Source organism: Amblyomma mixtum, chromosome 8 (genome assembly GCF_055824585.1).
Source record: "Amblyomma mixtum isolate Tamu chromosome 8, ASM5582458v1, whole genome shotgun sequence".
NCBI lineage: Eukaryota > Metazoa > Arthropoda > Arachnida > Ixodida > Ixodidae > Amblyomma > Amblyomma mixtum.
Window position 1 is genome coordinate 100988529 of NC_143019.1, and position 24512 is coordinate 101013040.

Below are 24512 nucleotides of genomic sequence, written 5' to 3' on the forward strand. Positions count from 1 at the left end.
AATTAATATTATAAGCTCGGCGCTAAGTACCTTATTTGTCAGTTGCTGTATATCGCATTCGGATTTTTTTAAGTGTAACTTAAAGAAACCTAATCCTGAAACTAAGACTTGTTTGCGGTGGTTATGTAGCCATATGTTGTTGCATGCCAATGAACAGAATATCAAGGCCTCAAACCGGACAGTGGTGGCTGTATTGCGGTCAAGGCTAATCGCAGACTATCGTTTACTCTCATTTTGGCGACGCGTCGGAATTGTAGAGGATTTAGCTGACATCCGTGCACTTCGCTAAAATTTGCGTAATTAAAACTTCTATTTGTTTATAATAATAAGCATCCACATCTAATCAATTTCGTTGCTAGAACAAAACATCCTCCTTGTTGCGAAGTTGCTAAATTCTCCAATAAACAGGTAAACAGGATCCTTCATCAGCATAGCGCTAAAAGAGCCCTAGTTGACTTCACCGCTTTGAAATTCGTAAATCATAACGAAATATCGTATTGTTAGGAAGGAAATGGTTTACGGTAAATTCAATTTAAACGGCTAAAAAGAAATATTTTGTATTCTTAAAAAAAAGCAATTTGATATTCCTCCAAGAAAAGGTTGTTCCCTCCATGAAGCGAATATATGAACGGCTTTGGCTGTTAACAAGCGAAAGCAGAATAAACAACAAAAAGAAACACGCTGGTTCCTTCGTGGCTTAAAGTTAAACCTCCGCATGCAGAAATTCAGGCCACTTTTGGTTTGGTTCATTGGTTTTTGTTTATTGGGTTAAAAACCCAATGCCATTCATGTTTTTGGGAACGCCGCAATGGAGGGCAAGGGATAATATAACATGATGTTCCTTAATTGGCACCGACACCTCAGAGCGAACGAGCCTCTAGCGTTGTGTTTTGATCGATATGCGACTGCTGCGGCCGCGTTCGAATCTACGTCTTTCATGTAAGCAGCCGATCACCATAGCCGCTGAGCCATCGGTCTGCCCACTTTTTATCGCTACGCAAGGCAATGCGTACGACCACCGTTTATTACAATAAGGATGCCATTGGGAAAAAATAAGCGGTAACAGTGGAAGTCTCTCCATTGGCCAGTTTGTAATCTACACAGTTGACAGCGCCATTGAGAATATTAGCAACTGCGAATGATGCCATAACTGTGGCACCCAGTGTATTTCACATGATTTTGTTTCGCTTTTGCATGGACAATTCCTTAAAAAGTAAAATCCTATGAATTGATTGTGGTTGCATTGAAACAGCGTCAAGTAGCCGGTTACTTGTGAGCGAGCTAAAATAAACACACAAAGAGAAATTTATTGTGTACTCAGTAACATGTAAAGTACAAACAGGACGTCCCCTCAGGGATCGCACAAAAGGAACAAAAAAAGGGCTGTGCGCTGTACTAAACAAGCAGGCACTCGAAGTAAAACGGTGCGGGTACGGGGCAGTAAGTCACCCCTACAAATTAAAGGGCAGGCAAAGTCTAAGGCACCCTGTCAATCACTCCTCAACAAGGGCGAAACAGTCGGTAGGCTGGGATCCGGACGGAGCATGAAACCGCTTGCTCAGCACTGCGCTAGAGCGCGCGTACAAAGATAGCGCTAAACTATGCGCTCGATTAGCTGGCATCACTTGGTGGGCTAAATGGAAAATGTACCTTCTGCTAAACCCCTGGCCAGGCGCGATGTTTCACTCAAAGAGCGGCAACTGATTGTTATCTGCCCGAAAAGCACTTATGCGAAATCAACTGAAAAAAAATGCCTCTCCCGTAACCGAGAGTAGAGTAAGCATGAAATGCTTACGGGCCTAATGTCATCTCGGTGGGCACCCGAACCGCACCGTACAGGAAGGGAGGAACGCCACCACCCGTTCAGCGCGATGCCTTGCCATTTGAACGCAAGGTGTTTTGAGGAAAGGAAATGGCGCAGTAATTCTCTGCCATATCGGTGGACACCCGAACCACACCTTAATGGAAGGGAGGAACGCCACCACCCGTTCGGTGCGATGCCTTGCCCTTTGAACGCAGCGCTTCTCCCCCGGGCCCCTGTGCGCCTGCGCGGCTTTGATTCGATGCGCGAAGCCCCTAAGAGATCACGTATGACAACGAAGTGTATCGTGGCTTTTATGTGCTTTTTGCACGCGTTATTAGAAATCGGAAATTATAATTCTGTGCATTATCAAACGCACAGCGACTGATATCTTGATAAACATTGAGAAGGCACTGGCAGCAGTTATTTTTTGTGACTCCTTTGGAGACCAACCGGCGCTTGCATGCCGGTCGCGTAGGAGGGCTTAGAGAGTCTCGTTAAATCTCGTTATGTCTCGTACGGTGCCCGGATGTTCTCGTTTCAGTGCCCGGATGATGGCTCTCGGTCTCGGCGTGACGTCACCACACTGCCGACAACGGGGGCTAAAAGCATTTCATGCTTAAAAAATGGTAGTGGACGGGCAGGTTGGCCTTGGGAGCTGGCCAGGAGCGAACAGTGCCAACAAAACGTCTTCCACCTGTTAGCCTAGAAACTATCTGATCTTTACTCTTGCAGCAGCACTCTTGAGCCCAGAAACCTGTGTTCACTCAGCATGAATGCAGCTGCGTAAACATGAGAATAAGAGGCCATTTCATGAACTCCACAGCTCACGAGCTTGCAAACACAGCGACAACACAGATATGGCCTGTAATTGACATCACAACTCGCTGGAAGTAAAGATTGCGTTTGATATTAGAGATAGATGATGCTCTATCCTCAGCGTAGCCACTCTTATCTTGCGCACCACCTGTTGTCATGAGGCGCAACTACGCCAGTAAGAAAGTATGTAATGAGACTTGGCAGTTTGAGACTTCATCGCTCCTTAAAGCGCCGTGGAGACAACCCCCTACTGCACGCTGTGTAAATTCGCTGAGTGACCCGGAATAAAGCAGCTGTTTCCATCCGCTGGGTAAGTTCTCCACAAAAAAAAAAAATATTTCCGAACAGCACCGCACTTAGATGGTACCTGAAGTCTCGCATTTTGCGATATTGCTTTGTTCGCAGTTCGTGCTTCGAATCCTGGCTTCGTCAGCTGAGGCGCAAATCTTCATTGCAGGAAATCCTCGCAGAGTCGCTAAGCAACACTCAGTAATGCGTTTCTCGCGTTTATCCTAACTGTATGCAGCGATCCGACACTGCAATTTGTTGCTTGCAACTTGTACAATGCGCACTTATTCATAAAAACTCTCTACTTCATACCTCCCAGTAGTTGGAAAGATGTGTTCTGTGACTACGATTATGTCAACATTTAAGTTAGGGCAAATTTCGAGCCTTTTTATAAGTGTAATCTATTTATGCTTGTTATAAAACGCAACCCAATTTGAATGAATCTTTTTTTTTTGCGAGTATACTAGCTTACCTAAACCGCGAAAACAGGTAAAACTTAGATCAAAAGACACGTCCAAAATTATTAGTTATTTTTCACAATGAAACTAAAAATACCAACCCTAGTGCGCTTTTCTTATTGATATCGGGGCTGAAGTGAGTTTTGCGTAATTTTGCTTACCACAGGTAGACGGCAAATTTTCCAAAACCGATAGAACATAGTCTGGAGGCACAGGAGAGAGTCATACTTTGAGCTCAATAGTTTCCAAATAGAGTAAAATGATAATGAAGATGGAACATTCAGTGGAGAGGGAACCCTTAATAAGACGTCTTTACGGTCGATATGTCATTTCGCGAAACCAATGTACGTCTTGGTTCAATTATGCAGACATGCCATGGACTTGAAGTCCAGTGGCAGAGCTGCTTAATAAGCAACCGGCGATGGCCTAATCGACTATGGCATTGGGATTAGACGTTTGAGCTACGCACTTCTTCCCGCGAGAATTAATGCTTAAATGACTTGTGCCGTATGAGTTGAATAGTACGGGGAAGTTCAAAAAGGTTGCTTATAATTTTTCACGACCAAAAGGCGCCGATGCATTTCAATTGAGTAATGCTGGTAGCAGTGTACTCGCTGCCTTTAAGGTTTCCTCCTGTCTGCCTCAAACTACACATGCAAGAAGGCTGAATATGTGGCAAAAATAAAAATATACGAGGAAATAAACATTAGTAGCGGTTTAGCTGTAATCATAAAAAACTTCACTCGGTTTCCTTCACCCTAGAAACGCTATTTTGAAATAGTTTATTTTAACAGGTATTACACATGTTATTTTTCATAAAGGTAAGCTGGGTAAGGCAAAACGTTCTGACTAAACCTTGAACAGTGACGGAAAAATAAACAGTGTTCAGTTCTCACTATTCTCTCTTTGGTTTCAATTCCTGTCCGTTCGTTTAGCTGTAGGTTATGCACTGCGAGTATTGTTTGCGTACAAAACAGGTGAAACATAAACAAAATTGTTGATACAACCTCAATAAAATAATAAAATATTCTACCAGTTGACCTATCTAAATATCATTGCAGACAGCAGGGAAAGCCAGTCTTAACTTCATGTTGCCTTTATATGCCACTTGTGTCTTTTCTGGCAGGCCGCGACTTGTGCAAATCTTTAATGATCAAGGGAGGGCACAGAAAGTACTTTATTCCCGCCCAATTTTGATGTAAAAGCGGAAAACGTCAGCAACACGCAGAAAATGAAAGAAGGTGTGCTCGGTTTTATTTGCTGGTATTTTGTGCCTGCCATTTTGTTTTGTCTGCTGGAAGAATCTAAGAATAAAAAGGCCTAAAGTACACAGAAGCCATGTCACATCAAGAGAAAAAATCCAGTAAGATTCGGGTAACTAAAATTTTGTAGCTAGATATAATAATGGACGGAGGTCGCAGTGAACAGAAATAGGGCTAACCTTTGCTTCCATTCTCATAAAGCACACTGCATTGCAAGTAGGCCGTCCCAAATAAACTAAAGAAAAAATGCATTCATAGCCTCTAACGGTAAACCCTCTTCAAGTGCTGAAAGAGAAAATGAGATTAGGATAACGCTGTAAAATTTTCTTCAAGGGGATTTTCTTTCCTCCAGGTCTTATATAAGAAAGTTCTTTGCTATGTGCAAAGAGTTCACAGCTCAGAATATTCCATAGTGAGTCTAGTCAACCTAGTGTTTCATTTTGAATCGCGTCGTTTTAATGATAGTTCACTTGCGTCCATTTATTTTAAAAACTCGAAGCCCTTTTGACGTTTCGACTTTGTGTAGCGAAGATAATAAACCACATCAAAAATGAGGAATGTCCCCTTGTCTTTCCTTTGGCATAGCGCAGAAAAAGACTGCCTTTCGGATGCATTAAATCAAAAAATAAAGAAAAAATGCGCTAGGAAGTTACAAGGGACCTAAAAAAATGACAAATACCGCGTTCCCACAAAATTTTGTCGTGAAAGACTTCTATTTGAATACAATGCTGCAGGACGAGCGATAACACGAGAAAGGTCAAAGAAAGTAATTGACGCTCGAGAAAGCCAGATAGGCGTCAGGCACACACACACTTGAGCAAATGACCCCGTGTCGAGGACACCCCGCTGCGAATGACAAATGAGCGACGGCGGAAGTTGTGCACAAATATGGTTCCATGCAGTCATCAATCTCGGAGGCAGACCATGGCGATCTTCTTTCTATCGGCACTCGACAGAGACACACGAGAAGGATAAAAAAGAACTGAGAACGTAGAGTGTTATTCGATAGACGCCGCTCTTTACTTCCGGGACCCATTCAGCGGGCTTGTGCGCCTAGAAGCGGAATGACCTTGTGTGTTCATTGTGTTCAAAGCAGCGATCATGCTTGATGCTCCTAGTCGCTCGGAAGTCTGAACAATGCATTTTAATGCAGCACCGAAATATTTGGACAACGCAAAAAAAAAAACCCTCAGGACTGCCTTTTTTTTTGTGGCAGTTACGGCAGTTGTTTTTTTTTTTGTACGGCGGCATGCAAAATCGCATTTTCTACTTGGGCTAAGTTTCTCCTAATGCTTCGTCTGCTGTAGGCTGCTTCACGCTTGCGCCCTTTACTGATGGAACCAGCACTGCCTCCACTAGTTTGTTAATGGGCTTTGACTTATTTTATCCATTCGTTTATTTACTAGCTGATTTTGTAGATCGTAGTGCCGCCAAGACCTTTAGGGCCGAATTTTCCGTGCGCCTCCAAACGACGGCATGTTGAAGTAAGGAGGATTTTTAGGAGTGTATATATGTAAAAAAAATATTATTCTAGACTTTTTTGTTAAATGTGTATCAAGCCCACCTGATTGCGAAGTCCTCCGGGTTACCGTCCTGGAGAAATTCTTTTTCAGTTTGGTCGCATGAAGTTCTCAGTTGCTTTTCAAGCGCCACATCACGTTTTCTTCGTAGGAAAGCTAAAGCAAGAAACGAAGATATGCGAAATAGGTCCCTTCCATCAATACACTTGTTTTAAGTGTTGACCATAGCACTCCTTGCGTATCTGCGTTCATGGATATGCGGTCTGTGTTTTCATAATTGAACAAACTCGCGAAGGCCCATCTTCTTTCGAGATCAATTGGAGCAGCCTTTGACCTGCATTAAAAGTTGCGTCGCTGAGGTGGGGATAATGGCAATGATGAAACTGAGTTCAGAATATCTTTTAAGTCTCCATTCAATATTGATCTCCTACCTTGGTTTCGTAGAGGTAAAGAGCTTCCGACACGAATCAGAACCATTTTGAGAAGACGAATTGTTGCATGTCAATAGGGCGCAAAACGTTCTGTAACCGAGCGAAAAGATAAGACGTGATACGTTCCTTGAGCGCGTAGGTGATGGTGGCAGCCATGCCAGCGTCATTGTGATAGCTAACCGCTCTTAATGAGAAAAAATTCATACCGTTCTAGTCAGGCAATACCTACATGCACAGAAAAAAACCTGGCCTAGGGTGCGAGCAAAGACAAATTTAGTCCTCAAATACCCCCTTCGTTCCTAACTTTGCCCATGGCCCTCTTCTTGCCGCATATTTATCCTGTGTGCAGACCCAACAGAGCAATTTCTGGGAAAGCGACAAACTTGGAGACGAAGCATAGCAACAGTTGAATTCCAGCGCCGACAAACATGGCGGCACCGCTCGACGCAGGACTCCTCGCTTCAAACTGTTTTCGTCGTTGCTACTATTTTTTCAGAGCGTTCACTGGCCATAAACGGAGCATCGGTCTTCAGCTTCGTCTCGATTTGGCTATAAAAAGGGCTATGAGTGTTAAAGTGGCGATATATTTTGTTTACAGTGAAGATTCGAGTGCTTCTAGGCTTAAGTGGTGCGTCGGTTTGTTGACAAAAATGGTTCCCGACCTAACAACTAGATGGCGCGACTGGGCTCAGCTTATTGCTACGTCCCTATGCACACTCTGAAACAAAAACGGGCATGTGAGAAATGATGTAAGGTCGCGCAGAATACCTACGTTCTGCTTACGTAAGCGCCCATACGCTTGCGGTTGCGTAGACAGCATCGATCTAGGCACTTTCCGAAACATATCTGTGCACGCCATGAGTAGCGATGAGGTAGACGGGAATTGTGTAGATGAGAGCATTGCGACGGCGGCGGTTTCGCTCACTCTAGCAGTCGCATGCCCAAGATTGTTCGAACCATAAGGCTAGTGAGAGCACCGCAGTTGTTAGTGCCGAAGCGGATAGACTGTTTTGCGTGCGAAAGAGTCTTTGTTGAACTGGAGCGACTGGCAGTTGAGAAAGTGCATAAACAAGTATTACGAGGTTCAATATGTCTCGAAGGTAAGTTGAAAGGGTTAGCGTTAAGAAAGTGAACCTAGTTTTATTTCGTTTCTTTTTCTCTACGAGGTTATGTGATGTTAAGTTCTGGCGACACTTAGCAAAATGGTTAATGGCTAATAATCGATTCTCAATCGCCACGGCCCACCAATCACAAAAAACGAAGTGTAGTAAGACCGTCTATGTTTGTTTTCCAAAGACGGAGATGTGCATGCACCAGACGCTAAAATAAGACAACCTTATCCGTCAAAGAAACGAGAAGAAAACAAAGATTTGGCTTGTGAAGTACCGCTGTAAAGTATCGTCGGTTGAGCACTTCTATATTGGCCAAAAACGGAATTTAGACCACTGTGCGTATGCTTTAAGGCGTACCGTTGCTTGTTGCAAAACCATATAGCAACCAAATCATCATACATTGCTCTGAACAGCAACGCGTTTCATAAAACTGCGAGCTGTAAACCAAAGAGATTTGTGTGGTTCATCTAAAAGGTTTTTTTTTTGTTCTCTGAACCACCCGCTGTGGTGGCTCGGTCATATCCCTGCTCGATTCCGAATCTAAAGTGTATTGGTTCGAATCCTGGTATTTCTTCGTTTATTTCTGTTTTTGCTGTTATTATATGTATTACTTCCGTCGCTAGTTATCCTGCTCTAAATTACAATGGAAATCTTAATTCTTTTGCGTCTCTTCTTTAAATGGCTGCTACCGAGGACTAACTGTTGTTCTCCTTTCCTAGGGAACGAAGAGACAGGCTCTTTGCAGTTAGACCTCAAGAGACCAAAAGTTACACCCTTTGCAGTTAGTTCCGAAGGGGTCAACAGTTAAACTCTTTGCAATTAGTCCCGAAAACTGCTATTGACAACGGCAAATAAGTACTAGAAGAGACTGATTTCTTGCCCCTTTTTAGTCGCGCTTTTCTTAGAAAGAGAGAGCAAACTTTTATTAATCAAATATAGAGAATAAGCCAGGGCACGTAGTGAGCGCCGGCATCTCCTTGTTCCGCGTCCCTATTCCGCACCAGGAATTCGCTTGCACATACCACCGAGGCTACTATGCAAGGAAAGGCAGATGGCGTTCTCACAGAAGCGTATTGAACTATAAATTCGAAGGACCGAATCAGAGAGGGGTCAGTCGAGAATAAGATTTAATACGCTTGCAAGAAATCATCTCCATTGCCTAGGTACGGGAAACCATGCCTGCAAAAGCGAATTCACCTCACTTGAACGTATGCTACGCATCGACGCATTGATTCAAGTTATATGTGCTTCAACAAATTTGTGTAATTCTTGAACGAGTGCTTGGATCGATGAAAAAAAATAAAACGTGGCATGAAAATCTGAAAGCACACTAATAAAAGACTTCAATTAAAATCGGAAGCCCTGTTTGTAGTCACGCGGAACGGAAGGAAGAAGGCCGAAGAAGCTAATATAGCTCACAAAGAATAATCATGAAGAAAGTTATCTCTCCCGCCCAACACGCCCCAGTTTTTGCTGAATGTGCTAGCCTTGCGGTACTCGTGAAACACCAGACTCCAGCATTGCACGTAAAATAATGTAATCTACGCAGCCGAAATTTAATCCCTGGAGCGATTCTGCAAGATGCAAGGAACACTAGCATGTACACCTGCATTTTATTGAACATATTTGCTTCCGGAAACTTTATTCAATAGAATTGTGATTGCTATAACGTGCGTAACACACGAGCAAGATATTGCGTCATGGAGCTAGTCAGTGCCCTGCACATCCAACCGAAACAGTCATCACGAAAATATCAAGATGAATTCGCAAGTACTGGCTCTGCTCGCCTTCCTTTCCTCTTTTTGTGAACAGCATGTCTCACATTTTCAGCGTTTAGCCGCGATTCCCTTCAGTGTTACTTGTCAAGAAATTTCAGCTGCGAAAGGTGGATCTTTTATAAAGCATGAGTGCTTGATAGTAGAAGAAAAACAGGTTTTTTGAGAAAAGAAGCGGTGCTTCTTACTAACTCCTTTCATAAGATAAGAAACAGACAGGGGGAAGACAGGGTTGTTGACCAGAAAGGTTTCTGGTTGTCTATCCTGCACTGGGGAAGAGAGTAAGGGGATTAAAGAGGAAGAGAGAAGGAACGAGATACTGACTCCTTTTCCTTCTATGCTTACCCCTAGCCTAAGCAAACTAGAAACCTGGGCTGCGCACACTTAATGCTTTGTATTTTTATACGATTGCCACTTGTGGAACACCAGGAGCAGCTGTAAGCATTCCTTACACTTATTTTTGTCTTATTACACTTATTTATTTATTATAATTATTTTATTTTATTTATTTTATACTCTTATTATTCTCCTACACTTTATTTTCTTCAGAAAATAAGAGTCTCTCATCTCACAGAAAAAGGAAAATCCATAGTAAGGGCGGGAATAAAAAGAAGTCGCTGCATTGCTCCTGATGTTGCCCGTATAATATTCATTATGTAGCTAATTGTACAGCCCGTAAGAAATGAAGTCGTAACGAAACCCGATTGTATGGTAACTATAACTGCACAGTCCATAAAAAAAGAAATCGGAATGAAATTCGATTTCATAGAAAAAAATGCACTATTTTCAATTTTCAAATCATTTTCCAAAATATTTTGCACAAAACTTCAAATGTGCGTTCTCGGCTACATCCACTCCAAATTTAGTTTTTGCGGATAACAATAACCTACGTGTTTTTTGCTTCGTGAAAGGCCTAACAATTTAGACGGCAACAGGAACCAAAACCTGCACTTGGTGTGGGCTTATGAAGTGGGAGGAATAGGATTTATGAAAGCACCGCCATTGCAGTCTGCAGATCAATGATAATTACGTATTCGTTCAGCCATGGCTGTTTTCAGAAGCGTATGAGGAGCGGCACAATGAGAGCATAATGAATTTATAAATAGCTATGACATTAAGTACTTTGCATCCCTTTCGCCGAGAAACGCGCTGCTGCGTACGCCCTTGAGACATCCGTAGCGCTAGCTCTCCATCTTGCATCAGCACTGAAGAAGTCGAAGTATGTCGCAGTCAAGACGGGTACACTGCGTCCGGGCTAGTTAACTAGATAGATTTAGTTTTCACGGCCTCTTGGTAGCAGGCGAAGTGTTATCAGCCACCTGAAGCCTGGGCGCAAACACGCATCCTGCGGAGATGGCATCGTCTATCTGCAGCGTGTCAATTATTGGTGATATCCTTCACTGTCGCCAATAACCAACACTCTTTAACAGGAAAGCGCCAAGCGTGCAGTGTCGTAGAAAATTCGGTGTTGTCGTCGGCGCCTCGTCGACTCATCGTGGTCAATTCATGGTCGAGTAAAGAATTATTAAACCTAAGCTTAAAAGAAAATTGGGCTAACTTGTGTTTGGCTGAGTATTGAACTTACGAACTTCTCACTGCGACACGGGCACTTTACCTGTAGACCTCGATGGGTCTTTGGTTCAAGCTGAATAAAGGTGGGCCTAGCGAAGGCGTTGTGATCTTTGGCTTAGCTTTTTCTTCAGGTGACGCACATACCATAGGGCACCGTGATTTGTGCCCAACACGCAACACTTTTCTATAGCCTTCAGTATTTGCTGATTACTTCTTTGTGTCGACTGCTTTGAATCGCAACCAAATTACGTTCCGCCATAAACGTCAGACAATTGAGCAAACTGCGCAGAAATGGTTCATTTTCTTTGTGACAAGGCTGAGCTACCAGCGAGCCAACCGCACCAGTGCTTATTGGGCCTTTAGACTGCAGGCTAGTGACTGTAAGCGTTTTTCAATACCTTATGCAATGTGCACCACATATAGAGTTGCTCGCAAAATGCCACAGCTTCTGTTATTTCACACTGGGCAAAATATCTTCTGCTTGATTCATATTCGAAAAACCGCATTTTTCGGACGGTTCAGCTGTAGTATACATGGCATGCATGAAGTGGTCTCTTGCTTGTTATAAACCATGGAGAGGAAAGGTCGTATTTCTGATAAATTATCTAGTGGAAGTTTCCTGCCATTCTTCAAGGACTCGGTAGGCACTACTAAAAAGTTTGACTCAGAAGTTCTACATTCATGCCGCCGGCAGGCCAACTACTTGGGGTATTAGGCCTACATATCGGAGGCCAAGGCTACATTTCGTAATGATCAGAAGTATCGTGATGGTTTCTTTCTCCCCAGACCTGACAAAAGCACAAGAGTTCTCGCACCACATTCTAACAAATCTCCGCGAAATTTGCTGTTAGCGTGCTGATTATGCAATGCGTTTTCTACTTTGAAGAAAACAATGTGTGTACCTACTAGAGAAGCAAAAGGAGAGGTACTCACCAGACGTCTTATTTACATCACTGCATCAAACGCAAACTATGCTATCAATTTCGTGCTGTAATGTTCTTGTTAGTTTAAAATGGTGGCTGCAATGCCGAACATTTCGGCAGTGTAGCAACAATTACAGACAGGTGTTTCACGGAAATGGAAGAGGGGCGCAGGAGATGGCATTGTACAGTGCAAAACATTTCTAATATATTAAGAAGAGAATTTTTTATCCTGTTTGGTAATCTTCAGTCTTGTCATTCACATATCGTTTATGAAAATGATCCGCAAAACATACATCGCTGTGTGTCCCTTCGAGAAAACGAGTGCGAATATTTAATCATCTTGCAAGCAAACTATGGCACTAAAAAACTCAATTTCAGCACTTTGTACTCAATAAACCGATTCATACTCGAAATCTCATCCCTCATTGATTAAAAGCCGAAAACAAAAGGTCTTTTGTTACTGAAAGATCTGTAGGGATTTCTTAGTAACGTATGCGGGAAATGTACTACATCAATAGAGGATAAGCTGATATATTCAATTCTAAACTAGCGAAAAAAAGATATGGACAACAGGAAGAGAAAATGATATATTTTGTTGCAGCAGAATTGCACAGCCTGTTTGCTTAGGGGTTCGAGTGTTCTTATATTTGACAAGTTCAAATCTTATCATAATGCACTGAGAAGGGAAACTTCCTCTGGTGAAATTTTTATTTTCCAGGGCACCTTTGGAGAAACCTTTTTACAATTTTTTGTCGTGCTCAATTAGGGTTTCCTAAGCTGCATTCGTATAACAGCAAAAAAGTGATCCCCACTCAGCTTCATTCAACATCTAGTAAACAGTCACCAACAACGTACAGCGGCGAGACCAATTAGCGTATAGAGAAGAGCCTCTACAGTAAACCATGCGTTTCCAAAATTTTCAGAAAGAAGAAAACAACGCAATTAGGGTGAAGTCAACAAAAGCAACATTACTGTGGACGATATGTAGACATTACAGCCACACCGCTTCGCAAATGTCACTTTATTTCAGGAATATACTCTACATTTTAAATGCACGCGCTGAGCGCTCCGACATTCAGCCTGCCTCGTAGAAAAAACTTTGTTTCATGCAAGGTTGTGGTATTGTACTGCGTGCGAAGCTTTGCACATTCCTGATCATTGCGCTGTCTATTCAAATTGCTACTTTCGTGCGCTCACAATGTCTTTGTTCTCTTGTTAAACTTGAGTACAAGGACTCACCAAATTACCGTTGGCCTCATTTTGAAATAGACTGTTTTGGCCGGGGCAAATTTCTCAAAGCTCAAGAGGGCTCCTGGAAAGACGATGCAATCTGATATACCGTTAAACAAACTGTAAGAGCTTTGAGGGCAATCAGCTCCTTGTACGGATATCCGATGAGTGGTCACATGATCCAAATGTTTTAGAAGCTGATGGCTCGTCAAAAGACTACGCAGCTTCGGTTTTCACTTTCTCGGGTCGGTTAACTCGAATGAGATTAGAAGGCTAAAGTTCAGTTTGCGGAGCCGGATTATTTTGAAGCGAAAAGCTTCACTAGGCTCGTCAACACCGAGCTTCGCATGGGCCACCCGTGGACGCCGCCGCGGCGCTCCCTTTGTCCTCCTCGCCACCTGTTTACCCTTCGCCGCTGCTAGCGGTTCTTATCGCGTTCTTATCGAGTTATCGCAAGGCGTTGCGATAACGCCTGAGCGGCGGCGGCGGACCTAAAGAGGCCACGCGCCGCGGCGCGCGCTCCGTCGTTACTTCTCCTCCTCGCCATCGGTTAACCGCTTGGAACGGTTGGGAAGGCGGTCTCCGTCCCGAGAGAAGGTTCGTTCGCAAGGCTTTGCGAGAACGCACGCGTGGGTGGCGGCGGCGGCCGTAGAAGAGGCGCCGACATACGCAATGGAAGGAAGAAAAGAAGACCCAGAAGTGGTAGCGAGGGAGTTGGCTCAAAATGTACACCGCTACCGTGGTGCTCCCAGTGCATTGTGCGCGAACTTCGAAAGCCATGACGTCAAACAAAGCATACCTGCAGCTTTTCGCTTGTATATCCAGGCGTAACCAGAGCTAAGCCACTGCCAATTTTTTTTACCCATTTTTTATCTCACAAAATATGGACAAGGAACACTTGTAATACACTCGTGGTACGTTTTCGACCCACCGCACGTTTCAGGAAACAGTAACTTTATGTGAAAAATTTATAAATATTTCCTTGATTTCGTGTCTTCTGTTTTACTTGTAACGTTTTTCCGCGCTGTCTTCGCTAGAACCAATTATTTCTCTTTTACCGGGAGTTTATTCACTTCGTTTCAGGCACAAGATCTGTGCACAGCGCAGGCAGCCCGAGGAGTCTTCTGTTCTGTTCGAGGAGTCTTCTGTCTTCTGTTCGCGAACACGGTGCTTACCTTCGGCTCATAGACCCTCTTGAGTGGAGGCGGCCAACTTTCTTCCTTTCTAATAAATAAATCTTCGCGAGAGAAAGAATAGTAGTACGCCATGAGCTTGACAGTTGGACGCGCGCCTGAATAGATGCGGTTCACTCTCTTTGTTGGCCTTAGTGCATTAGTGCCTCTAACACTATACAGGAGGAGAGACAGCTTAGATTTTAGTGCGCAAGGTAATTGCCGTGAGAGTTGCTCTCGTTGCTGCATAATATGTTTTTTAAATATTCTATTTTTTCAAATTATGCCCTGCCGCTTTCGGCTCTGAAGTAAGCTCTTCGCTCGGAGAATTTCACGCTAGAATCAAGGGCATTGTATTAGCAGTTGGTCAGTGCAATGAGTGCAAAAAGAAATGCAACATGCATTTAATTCACCATCATGCATTTTTAGGAGTTGCACAAAAAAAAAGCCTTAGACTGATTTACAAAAGGGTGCAGCCTCTTCCTAAAGAAACAAGCGGCCGCAACAGTGTACAGACAAGAACTACAACGAAAGGCAACGAAGCTAACTTATACCCATATTAGCGCGGAATTTGCTTTGAGGAACAAAGTCATACTCATTGAAATGACACGAATTATACACAAATTAAACTACATTAACATTGATTTTCCTCTAAGGAGAAAAAACATAGAATAGACATAAGGAGGTACTCAAAAAATCAAGCTTGATGCGAGGTCTTAAGACTCGCTTTAGGAATTAAGAATGTTAGGTATTTTAAAGCGAACCATTTGACAGCCATCAATGATCCTAAAAGGTGAACCATTGCATAAGGAAACTAGATTTTTGTTATGAAGAGGAGAACAATGCGTGTCTGGTGAAGTCGGTCGAGTAAGAACAGCCGCTAAAATAGTGGCTCGCATCGGCTTCATTTCTAATCCAGAAGAGTCGATCCTTAGAATAGAAACAAAAATCTATTATGACCTTGCTGCAAATCTGCTTGCAGTTTAAGATTTGCTAGCGGAAACCTTTGGAGGTGAAGGACGGCTTCGAGATTGACCTCTTCAGGTTTGAGTGAACGCAAGACACAGCCATTTTTCTTCTAGTACGTTTATTGTGCAGCAAATCAACACAGATTGCTTTTCTGGAGAACTGCATTCATATAAGCACTAATTTTTTGGCAAAACACGAGGCAATATTTTTATCAATTCAGGCAGTTTAAAAGCATGCATATCGTTTTCTGTATATTACTTTCCGGTGTTCGTTAAGAATGGACTAGCGCCAAAACTTTTATAGCATTGTGCGAACATTCAAGTTTCCACACTTTAATAAATTATTACCACACGAATAAATGGACCCACTGGTCATTTGCGGCAGCTACTGCGCATCCTTGACTGAGCGGAAAACCGGTGTTGAACTTCGGTTCCCATGGACGCTCTAGAAATTGCGACATGCAGTGCAGAATTTGTGTTCGGTTACCACCCTGCTTTAAATCTTTCAACATGTTCTTTACTTTGGGCCACTTGCTTACTTTGAAAAAGAAAAAAGGTTCTAAGAATAAGGAAAACATTATTTCCTTAGATACAAAGCGAAAGAGAAGTGCTGCAACTAGACTGTCTTCAATCACAGATACGTATCGAAACAGAAATAACAAAGGTCTTGCACGCAAATTATGTGATAGAAACGAAGATTGGTTTGTGGTCACTGCTTTACATGTCCAATTCCGTCGTTACTAACACATCTAACACTAACGCATCTTTAGTGCCCCGTCTCACAACGTGCAACCTGCAAATTGTAGTAAATTTTCGGACTCGCATAAAGTTTTTGAAGAAGTTTTGTTGTCGCTGCATTTGTGTTCTCAACATGTCTCTGTAGCGTGCGACTGTTGTTGGCTGCCTTCATAAGAACACCCCCCCCCCCCCCCCCCATTCCCCCTTCCTTATCTGCTCAATACTTTAACAAGGGCTTCGGTCACAGCAGTCTTGGCGCCGTACTTAGCATAAAATGCTGCCCTGAGCTCGAAAGCTGCTCACCAGAGCCCGAGAAGCAGCACAAGCTAGTAAGATCCGGGACTAAGGCGACCACCTGCCCAAATCCAAAAATGGAATAAAAGTTTCAATAATTAATATGAACCGAGTAATTCATTAGCACAGGCGCCGCTTTCCTTGTTCGATTTCGTTGCACGTGGCCCTCATATTATAGGACTGAACACATCTTCCTCAATAGGGAACATTGGTGCTGGTAAACACTCTCAAGTTTTGGTTACATGCAACACTATAGACTTTCAAAGTCGAAGTCTGAAACGCCGCCTGCGCTGCTTAATTGGCAGAACTTTGTACGCTACATCACGTGCGGCATGGAGATGTTTTTTTTTCTTTTGGTTCAGAATGTATTCTATTTCACCTAACAAATAAATAAATCACTAATTTCGGTTTTGTTTTGTTTATGGTGCTTAAGGTTCCGAAGCCACACAAGCTTGAAGGGATGCGGTAGTAGATGTCTCCGGATAATTTCAATTACCTGGGCTTCTTTATTGTGCTCTAACGTCGCTCAGTAGACGGGCGTATTTCAGTTCACCTCCATCGAAATGCTACCGCCGCGGCCCGGATCGAACCAGCATTTTGAGTCAGCAGCCAAGCGTCATCGGCACTGAGCCCCCGTGGCACCACTAGTAATTTTATTATTATAATAACAAGAAATAAAATATACACATTCAGCGATGCATTCCTGGGCTTCAATAATAGATGGCTTCAATCATATATTTCGTAAACTGCCCCTTAATTTCCTATCTCTGTCTTCTCATGTTACGAAAAGGGAACTTGTTCGATAGCGAATATTTAAGCAGCTGGAGAAACAACGGAGTCAAGCACTCTAAGCTCACAATAGACCAGTTAGTTTGGGATATCTTTGTAAAGGCGGAGCGTATGCCTCGCAATCCGCTATTCTGACAACCCATGTTTTCTTACAGAGCCGCCGGCCGAAAGAGTGCAGTATCGTACCACGAACACTATGCTCAATGAAGCTTGAGATCATGCTCGGACACAATAACAAGGAAGTGGTGGCCACATAGAGCAGAGTGCAAATAATGACGCAATTATGAGGTAGTCGTCTTTTTCGACGAGATAGAACAGAACGGAAATATTCTCGTTTTGATCAGGTAGTTTCTGGCACTCGTTTTGGTGGTTTCTGTTGTATCGTAAGTAATGGTAATTAGCATGAAACAGTACACGTAGCATACGGTCGAGCCGACCTGTATTATCCTACTTCGTCGTCTTCTCCACTCCCGTGCGCGCGAGTGCGTGCAGCGCACCTGCCACACTTCATCTTTATCACATTTCCGCCGCACTTAAAAAAAAAAAGTCTAGCGGATGTCATAGTCTTTCAACCATGCGGGCCGCTTCTTTTTGCGAGTACTTCGGCGAGGCGGCGCAGGAAGTGAAGCCGCAGTTGCCGCTGTGGATGTACTACACGAGGGTTGAGGAGCGGCTGCCGATTCCGGAGCGGGCGAAACCAGGTGCGATGAAGGGCCCGGGCAGCTAACTTGAGCGGCTGGCATCAGATGAATTGAAGGCGCGTCCGGAGAAGAACCACCCTGGACCACGGTTCCGGACTGTGGACTGGGCGGCGGCATTCTGTTGCCGTCGATAGGCGGCGAAATATTAGCGAAAAGGGCCGCTGGAGCTGGGGAGGACAGTTGCTGCTGAACCACTTCTGGGCGAACCGCAGAAAACTTGGACGAGTGCCACACTCGCCCATCATCCAGCAGATAAGATGCAGGTCCACGCTGCTCCACAACCTTCCGAGGCTCCGAAAACCGAGCTGACAGTTTGCCTCGCACAGTGGGCTTGCGAACACGCACGTACTGGCCAATCTGAAAGTCACGACACTTGGCACCACTCCGCTGGTCCGCATAAAGCTTGTACTGCGCTTGCTTCTCCTGAAGCCTCTGCCGCAAAAGCTTAAGCGCTTTTGTCGGATCCATTGAGAAGCACTGATCCGGCAGTCCTATGACGTTGAGCCTTGTGCGGGGCAACCGGCCATGAAGTAGGACAGCTGGTGCAATTCCTGTCGTGGCATGGGGCGTACAGCGGTAGACACCGAGGTAATCCACAATAGCTGTACGTAGGTCGCGTCGCTCGCACATAGCCAACTGAATATAGGACTTAAGCACTCGATTGAATCGTTCCACGAGTCCATTAGCTTGGGGATGGTACACTGAAGAGTAGCAATGGCGTATCCTTCGTTCGCGGAGGAATGTTTGCATGGCCATCGATGAAAATTGAGGTCCATGGTGAGAGACAATCTCTTGAGGGTAACCCTCACGAGCAAAGAGGCCAAGCAGGAATTCTTGGACTGTCTGAGTTGTGATGGCATCAGCGAAGAAAACCTCTGGCCACTTGCTATAATAATCCATTAGAGTAATCGCGAAGCGGCAGCCACTGGGAGCTTGATCGAAAGGCCCCACGATATCAATGGCAACCTTATCCCAAGGTTTTTCTGGGAAGGCGACAGGTTGCAGAGGAGCAACTCCGAATTCCTTGGAGAAGAGATGTTCGAAGCGTGGACGTAGCTCAGGAGGTAACAGAGGCGTATCAGGTGTCATGGAAAGACATTCCAACGATGCACCTTTGATCTTCATTTGTAGGGCTGCAATGGAATCCAGACCCAGAAGCGTTGTGCCTCCCGAGACAACGTATAACAGTATGCAGGCGGTACGGTCGTGAAACTTTGCTGTGGCAACAAAACACCCTAGCACTATAATCCGAGACTTAGAATAGTCCAATAGTTGAACTGCAGTTGGTTTAAGCGGGAAAATTGGAGCGAAGAATCGGTGGTATAGGTCTTCAGAAATAATTGACACAGATGAGCCGGTGTCAATCAGGAAGCGGATGGACTTGCCTTCAATCAGGACCGAGGCGAAAATTCCGTTTTTTTGACTTTCAACATTGAGAATAGATGCACTGCTGGAGCCATCCGGCATCGACGATGTGTCAGCAGTATCTGCAACTTGCTGAACTTGAACAGGACGGTCGGACGACTTGCAAAGAGAGTCTAAGTGGCCCATCTTGCCGCACCGACGACACTTGTGGTTGCGGGCGCGGCATGCAGGGTTGTTCGCCAGGTGGGCCGTAGATCCGCAACGGTAGCACATGCGCTGTGGTATTGCAGCAGCAGGTTGCGATGGTTGACTTTGGCACGTGCAGCAATGGGCCGGAGGTGGTGTCTGCCTCGATCCGCGCTCGCATCCCACATGCTGTACTGGAGCGTCCTCCTCAGCCAATTCCCTGGCTTCACGGGAAGCTTGCTCGCACTGTCGAGCAAGGAGCACGGCGCGCGACAGTGTCAAGGAGGAGCCTTCCATGAGCAGGCGCTCACGCAGATGGCAACTCGAGGTCTTCTCCACCAGCTGGTCCCTGATCATATCGTCCGCCATGGTCCCAAAGCCACAGTCGCCGACAAGGCTGCGAAGGACAGCGATGTACTCATCGGTTGTCTCTCCTGGAGCCTGAACTCGACGGCGAAAGCGATGACGTGCGGCGATTACATTCACGGACGATTTGTAATGCGCCGACAGGATGGATAACGCAGCATCAAATTCGTCAAGGCGCGGCGCCTCGTCACCGGAGTGCGATGCAGCTGCTGTAGGCACTGGAGTGGACGACGGCGGCGCCGAGGTATAAAAAATGCTGACCTTCCAGTCCGATGCAGTTCAGCAGGAGGGCCTTCCGCCTGTCCGCGCCCAGAGTAGAGGCACCAGAGGCCAGCATGTAATTCCGGAACGCCAGCTCCCATTGCTCCCATGGCAAGGCAGGACGACCAGGAGTCGGCAGGAAAGGCGGTGGTGGCTGAAGCCCAGAAAAGCTCACGACGGAAGGTGAGCAGGCCACGTGAAGGTCCCGAATCAAAACAGCATCCTCGTTGCCAAAATATGTCATATCGTAAGTAATGGTAATTAGAATGAAACAGTACACGTAGCATACGGTCGAGCCGATCTGTATTATCCTACTTCGTCGTCTTCTCCACTCCCGTGCGCGCGAGTGCGTGCAGCGCACCTGCCACACTTCATCTTTATCACAGTTTCGTGTTATTTTCGAGCAAAAGAGAGATAGGTCATATTAACTTAAGACAGCGCGCATTCACACAGAAGGTATTTCCCTTGAGTGCACAAGTCGCGTGGAAACAGCGGGGGGTTGAGCCACTAGCAGAATCGGCGAAGGAGGCAACAGCGCGCGGTGGTGAGGGTTGTGGAAAGGAGATAGCCGGTGGGGCTAACCGTCCCCGAAGACAAACCTGCCTTCTTTGATTCACGTCTTTTCATCACCACTTTCCACCCAACGCTTCATTTCTCCCATCCTAGCCAGTCTCTCCGACGCTGGTTCCCAACAAAACTGCATACCAACTTTACAATAAAAGGTGCTAACGTTTCATTCAAGATATCATTATTTTTCATTTTTTGTTTCCCAGGGATGTACAATAAACCCTCTGACCACATAAACAGTTATGTGCTAGGCTAGTTAGTTGTCAGACATAATATAAGGATTTTGACGCAAAGACATACTACGCACAAGACAGAAGACATCACGGGCGCAGGCAAATCAAAGAGAGGCCTATAGTGGTTCTCTCCATCCACAAAAAATCGCCCGAGTTGTCTTCTTCCTTGTGTGTAGTACATCTTGGAGCTAAAATCCTTTTCATGTTGAGCGTTCTCGAAGAGGGTATTTGAAAATTGGAAATATTGTAAGGTAGCGTTATGGAAATATTGAAGGTAATGGTCCCTTCTGCTTATATGTAGCAAAGTCTTTCTTCGAACGTGTTTCCATCCATTTCACCGAATAGTTAACTTACTTTGAAAACCAACGAAGGACGCTTTTTAGCGACAGCGAAAACGTTATTGGAAGAAAAAATCAAGACCGCGGTTGGGTGACCTGCGGATACATTTATTGTTACAGAGAAATATCGCATGATGCGAAGAGAAGTGCTTTAATCAGCGGTTTCCCGCTCAAATTGTTTTTGCCCAGAATTGTTGGGTATGATTATTTTACGACGTGTGTTCCATTCGTGTTTGTCCCGTGATGCCTAAATGTACCTGCGTCACGTTCTTTTTTTTTGTTTTTCAACCACATTTCTAAAATGGCGATTTCTCGCAAACCCCTAAAGAGGGAACATACCTCTGGTATTTAGGTGGTGGCTACTGCTCAAATTCTTCAATAATCTCACAAGAGGCGGTCTTTAAGCGAGTCGTAGACTTAGTGGAAGAGGAGTTTCTTCAACGCTGGGCAGCCCTGAATACTCACGGCCTAGCAAGTATCTGCTTGGGAGCTGTAAAAAGAAGTAAAGCTATATTGGCTAATAATGGATGACTCCAAGAAATATTTGATAGCATTTGAAATAAGCAACCTGTGTCCTGTTTTATATTTTCCTTCTATACGATTGGGCCAAGGTCTTTAGAGAAAATGAAAAACAAGAGGTCTTTAACATCAACGTCGTGCCGATTTAACCCCTCCGTTTGTTCACTGAGAGTTTCTTAATTTTCGCAGTTTATTACCTTGAAAATTCGGAGTGTTTCAGGAGGACGTCATTTTTCTTAGCAAATTTGCGAACATCACATACCGCTCTTTATCTTGCTCGAATATAATGCAGTCACGCTGTAATGCCTGAGAACATACCTACGCGAATTTTACTGTATGCCCTTAGACAGCTGTTTTAAATATACAGAAAGCGGATATGACACTTTTTGCGCGAACATTTCGTGCATTTTGTCCGCTGTTGCGGGCACGTAACGCCGGAAACGCCCTCCGGATTATCTCACTGAACCCAAGAAACCCTAAAATACAGAGTGTATAACATGAAACGGCTCGTCAGGCTGGCTCATGTGTTCGGACAACATGAGTGAGTCGTCAGCTTACCTCACAAGCTTGCGTGGTTGAAAGAGGAATAAATCTGCCGTAGCACAACGAATAACCTCTCTTGCATGCAAAATGAGATGAAAACTGGCTGAGGTGCGTTCATATTCGAGGCAATTCTATATTTTCGGTAAGGTATGGGATTAGCATGCTTAGCATCAGTGACTTGCCGATATAGAGCATGTAGCTTAACAATTTGTAGGGCACATTTAGAGGAAATATGCAGCGCGAACAGAGACGACGGAGGAAGATGAGCGCAACACAAGCGCTGAACTGCCCATCGCCTAGCGTCTTAGTCAATGTACTGTTGCCCGGCCCGAGAGTATTGACATGCACAAACTCTGGCGCTTGGTACTGTAAAGCTCGAGGCTACGCACAGGAGGGTTGTAGGAAACAGCCCATTAGTGTGTCAACACCCCGCCGCGATTACAAGCGGAGTTCAGCGGAAAGGGAGCAAAGGAAGGAATGGGGGCGCGGGACGACTGAGACATCTGGCGGTCAAGGACGCGGCTAACGCAACGGGTGGCTACCACGAAGGGAGACGGGAAGGGGGCGGTCCCGCGATTCGGCTGCAGGGACGCGCCATATGTAAGCTATCCCATGGGAGCCACCGTGCCGCCGGGTAGGAACCGTTGATGAACGGCCGGACGAGGCACCCGCCTGTCGGAGTGATGTCTGTGAAGCGTCGTGCGGCAGTGTCGCGGGGACCGGGAACAAAAGGGCTTAATGGGGTCTTGGTGGATGCTGCCACAACGGGAAAAGGGACACCGCGAGACTTCGGGCGGCCGAGGGGTCTCGAAGACGTAAACAAGTCGTAAATTTAAGGATGTCACGGACAACCGCGGGACGGAACGCCAGCAGCTTAGCGGCAGCTGATAACCCGCGGGTTTCCAATACTTGGAAACGATGACCGAACGCGCTGGAAGAAACAGGCGATGCTGTGGGAACGACTCGTCGCATTTGCATTTGTTTTGCGCTTGATTTCAGGAGGGGAGAGAGTTCGGTCAACACTGCAGAAGTTGAGGGCGGAGAATGTAATCCCGTGTACCAATCGAGTTGTGCTCGCTTCCGCGAATGTGGTTTGATCTTAGTAACTCTTGATGCTCCTTTTTCAGTATATGTTTTAGGGAGTAGGTTACAGACATCATCAAAGCTAGAGAGAGCGAGCTACAAGTACGGGAGCCAATGGTGTAAAGAATTAGCCGCGATTGGTTAGTGCTGTTTTGCGGGATTGGTCAGTGCTGATTGCGGGCCACGCCTCGCAGTGTTTAAAACCCGGGCACTGTAGCCCGACAGGTCGTTCTTGGCTAGGGTTTAATCTAATACCTAACCTCGGCTAGGTATACCGAGCTAGCCAGTTCCATGTTTGGTTTCATGCCACCTTGCTGTAAATATTGTATGTATATAAACTTCAGTTAACCTCTTGTCTTTTGATCAAGTGTCGCTGTCTAAATTCTCTCAACACCGTCTCTGACACGGGGACCACCTTCTGGGTAATTGCACCAGTCCCCGCAAGAAGAACGAACCAGCCACACATCGGCAGATACGAGAGAGATTTCACTGGTACCCTCCCCCTTTTTGCCTTCTTTCAATTCTGTGTTATAAAGCCTATGCCTACAACTAAGCCAGGTGTATATTGGCACTTTTGTTTTCTCTGTTTTTATACAGGAGTTTGTGCCGCGATGCGAGTGATTATTTCTTTGAAGGTTTCCTGAAAGTCTATGCACCGGGATTTTCAAATGAAGCTAGAGCAAAATAGTTTTCAAAGGCCAGAATATTCGATTCTGTATAGTCCGTAGTGCTCAATATTTACTGAAAACTAAAGTATTTAACTCTGTTATATGCCCTTGTAATATACTACGCACGCGGTGCATTGTGCGGACGTAGGATATATAAACATAGAATCCTTTCGAGCATACCATTTTATATTTGGCGATATTTAGGAATAAAACTTTCCACAGTCGACACCTATAGATAGTCCGAAAATTCCGAAATATTTTAATTTTGAACTTGAATAGAATGCTATATGTAACCCGAAATTTAGGGTAAATGGAAGAAGGCAGAAACCTAGAATATGTGCAACAGTACATGAGATGTATGCCCCAGCCTCTCAGAATGTGGGCTTGCTATATTTCTTTCATCAGGCTCCGCCACGAATGCACTTCTGACTCAAGCACGCAAGAGTGATAAGACACCGAAAAATATTGTCTATCCCTTCCTTAATTGCACCCATTAGCATGAAATGCACAGTCACGGAAACAGGGTTTGA